This window comes from Prunus mume, linkage group LG4, assembly GCF_029339155.1.
Source record: "Prunus mume cultivar Tortuosa linkage group LG4, ASM2933915v1, whole genome shotgun sequence".
In the NCBI taxonomy this organism is placed as follows: domain Eukaryota; kingdom Viridiplantae; phylum Streptophyta; class Magnoliopsida; order Rosales; family Rosaceae; genus Prunus; species Prunus mume.
The window spans coordinates 19,497,708-19,501,705 of record NC_142701.1 but is presented as its reverse complement, the minus strand read 5'-3'; the positions used below and the strand labels follow the sequence as shown (position 1 = coordinate 19,501,705).

At 44.2% G+C, this 3,998-nt stretch overlaps 1 long non-coding RNA gene across 1 annotated transcript; it reads left to right on the top strand.

The window, feature by feature from the left end:
- Positions 1–768: 768 nt before the first annotated feature.
- Positions 769–3,055, top strand: LOC148918084 (uncharacterized). The gene is made up of 2 exons (XR_016126379.1): positions 769–1,495; positions 2,044–3,055. It is a non-coding gene; the product is annotated as an uncharacterized LOC148918084 (long non-coding RNA).
- The last annotated feature ends 943 nt before the right edge of the window (positions 3,056–3,998 follow it).

Sequence of the window (3,998 nt, the reverse complement as noted above, 5' to 3'; positions counted from 1 at the left end):
AATTAGAAATAGCCTAGCAATTAGAGAAAGGCAATAGCTAAAATGAAATCTTAATTTATTATAAAATAATTACATATATATATATATAGTTAGTTAGTTAGTTGGAGCTACAAATACAATACAACAAAATGGAATCAAACAAGCATACATGAGAAAGCCCATTCTCAGCCCAATTTGGGCTAACCACAAAAATGAGCTCCTGCGGCTATACACTCCAAACAAAGCTTATATGGACCTTTGTGCTTGTGCTTGAGATTGTGACATACTGCAGTCAGCAAGCAAAGCTTATATGGACCTTTCGTGCCTGAAATTGTGACCTTTTTCATTCCGTTACTTTGATTGACCTTTTGTGCTTGAGATTGTCAATGTAATCGTGTAGTAATCTACCCTTTTTTATATGTATATGTTGAAGTACATTTGATTTGTGTCTTCTATAGGTTGACAATAAATCTTTGGATAACTCATTAGAATGTGAGCATCCAACTCAAAATCAATTGGCAATAGAAAGGCCCAAGATTATTTCAACTGTTAGGCAAGGCTTTAATTCTGCGGCGTGAGATTCACAATCTCAATAAAAGACAGTTTGGTGGAGAATAGATGGAAAAACCAAGTTCGCTCAAAATATAGGAAACGAAACTAAGGACAACTCAAATTTGGCACAACACATATACAATTAAAACTCCACGGCTTGGAAACCCAAGGGAAGATCCATGCATGTTAGCTCTAATACTTCAATGCCCTTCTGAATCTCTATGGAAAGGACGGCACTTCCCACTTATCTTTTAGGAACAGGAGAATTATATCTTTGCCGTGGTGGACACCTTGTCCTCTTACCCCAACCTGTTAGACTTCTTTCCTCAAGTCCCTGCAGCTCCTCGAATGTCGGTTCCTCAATCCGGGGCTGGCTAACTGCAACTTCAGTAGTAGAGGGAGCAGAAGTTCCCATACGTTTCCTCCCCCTTCCCTTACCGCTCCTACCCGCATTTCTCAGTGTCAAACTTGACTGCCAACTGCCACCTGTTTCTGTAATCAACCCTTCAATTAATTGAGGATCCTCGGTCACCTCATTTCTTGACAAAGAAGCCAGACCAGGCAGTACATCTCTCTGGAAGTCCTTTCGTTGCCTGCTTGACCTCTTCGTGGCCGTTTGGGAAGTGACACTTCTTCTCTTGGGTTCTCTTGATTTGGAGGCATATAGCAGTACTTCTCCACCTTGTTTTCCACACTCAAAAAATCCAACACTTCAGGAAAGGACTCTTCACCCCAGGCAGTTCCCTTAACTTCTGCCACATTCTCATTGTCAGGATTTCCTTCATGTGAAGAAATTAATTCTGCAAACCAAAGAAGGGAATCATTTTCAGAAGCAGCCGTTTCGTGATAAGTGGCACTTTCTTGAAGATGATGTGCAGCATTGTTCTGCATATCATGACCTTGGGATGATGAGATGGCCACTAGAGCCTCAGCGGCAAATCTTGTAAGGCCCTCATCTCATGAGGTAAGTCAAGAGGTTCTTTACAGTTTCTTTGCATAGAATCTTCCCCAACTATATCTGATTCAACTATCACTGGTGCCTCCAAATCAATCACAGTTTCAGTTCTCATAATTGGAGAGGCGGCAGTCCTTTCAGTTTCTTCTTCAGTAAAACACCTATTTAAATCTATTTGGTGTCTCGAATCAGCATTGGCATTAAACAATCTCTTTTCTAGAACCAGACCATCTGCTTTCAGTTGCACTGTCCCCATGTGTGACACAGGATCCTGAATCACATTACTTTTAGCAAATTCAATTCTAACGGTGTAGCCATTATCAACTGAAGAAGCAAGACAACCAGATTTTGAGGATGAACAGGGATAAGGAAAAGAAACCTTGTCAAACATGGGAAGAGCAAAAGTCTTCCTAGTCTTTATCCAATCGCCTATTTCAACTCCCCAATTCTCAGCATCATAGCCACACATTAACGATGAGCCATCCTGAACAGGACTTTGATTGGGGCCCTTTCTTTAAATGCAGATTACTAACTCTTCCATCCTTCCCCATTTGTAGGTTTTCTGGGAATTCCTTTGCAAAAGGCCAGACACCTTTGTAGGCATTTGCAGATAAAACCTGCCTTTCTATCTCCTCTTTGGAGCTGAAGTCATTGCCAAACTTAAAGACAGAAGTTGAAGCGGACACTCTGTCTATCTGAATAGGTTCATTCAGATCAGTCAAACCACTGCTTCTTTCTAGATGCAAAACATTGTTATAGCTGGATGTTTCACCGATGTGATTAGATAAAATATCATCTCTTGCCTGAGTAACCTCATTTTTTCTGGTAGGAGGATAATTTTCTGTACCTGGCCCCATGAAATCTACTTCTGGTTCTTCTCCATCACTGATGTATTCATCGGCTGGAAGTTCAAGATTGAACAATCTTCTCCGAGGCTTCTTCCCTCTGGAATCCGGAGATTCGCTGTCCTTCATCCTGACTCTACTTTCGCTGGGGCCACCACTGGTTTGCAAGGTTTTTCCAATAGAATTACAAGGAGATTGGCTGATACCAGTACTCGATGTACATGGTCTACCAAAGCTGGAATCAACCAAGGGTAAATTAGAATTATGCCTACTGTTTCTGTCATCTTTATTTGGAAGGCCAGAGGAAGAGAAAGTTGATAGCGATGTCTCTGCTACTTTCTGATGTTTGAGTAGTTCTTTGCTTTTGATCTATTTCATCAAGTCTGTTTACACCATAATCAACCGAGCATATCCAGTCTCAAAGCAACTAGCACCAAGAGCATCAACACCATGACACGTGTCACCACCACAACGACTTGCACAAAGTCCCACATCGGAAATCTACACAAACCTCCCACTTTCACCTCCCTATAAATAGGGACTTCTCTCCACTTAGAAGGGACTTCTTCTCTCCACTTGGAAGAGGATCCGGGTCTCAGAGCTAGACCCTAGGGCTGGGGACTCTCTCCTAGATCCCTAGCCTGGGCATCTCACTTGTCATCTTTATATTCGGGTCCAACCTCATGTATAAATGTAATCATATACTATTATAATGAGAACATACTTCTCCGTGGACGTAGCCCATTCATTAAGGGTGAACCACGTATATCTTGTCTTCTTTACATTTATCGCTTGCCCAAGTCTTTACATACATGCTTAAGGTTTTCACCTTCATCCCCATCCATCATACCTCATCACTAAGTTGGGCTCAATCTTGGCTTGACCATTTTGAGCATCAACAGTTTAGCGCCGTCTGTGGGAATTGATACAAAAGGCTTATGTCGTTCTCCCCTTCCTCGGTGCCCTTCGGCACCCATACAATCTTCATCATATAGCTTGTGCGATGCCTTCAGGCACCCAGCCATCAACTGCGCGCGGCGATGCCTTAGGCACCCAGCCATCAACCGGCATTGCTGCTCATGCCTAGCCACAATGCCTTGTCACAATGCAAGCTTTGTGTTGCCTTCGGCACCTCCGTGCCTAGCCACATTGCCTTGCGACAAGCGAGCTTTGTGTTGCCTCCGGCACCCTCGTGCCTAATCACATCGCCTTGTGACATGTGAGCCTTGTGTCGCCTTCGGCACCATCGTGCCTAGCCACATTGCCTTGCGACATGCGAGCTTTGTGTTGCCTTCGGCACCCCTCGTGCCTAGCCACATCGCTTTGCGACATGCAAACTTTATGTTGCCTTCAGAACCTTCGTGCCCAGCCACATCGCTCTGTGACACTGGAGCTGTCGTTATCTTTAGCACCCTCGTGCCTAGCCACATTGCCTTGCGACATGCGAGATTTGTGTTGCCTTCGGCACCCCTCGTGCCTAGCCACATCGCTTTGCGACATGCAAAACTTTGTGTTGACTTCAGAACCTTCGTGCCCAGCCACATCGCTCTGTGACACGCAAGCTGTGTTATCTTCAAGACCCTCGTGCCTAGCCACATTGCCTTGCGACAAGCGAGCTTTGTGTTGCCTCCGGCACCCTCGTGCCTAATCACATCGCCTTGTGACAT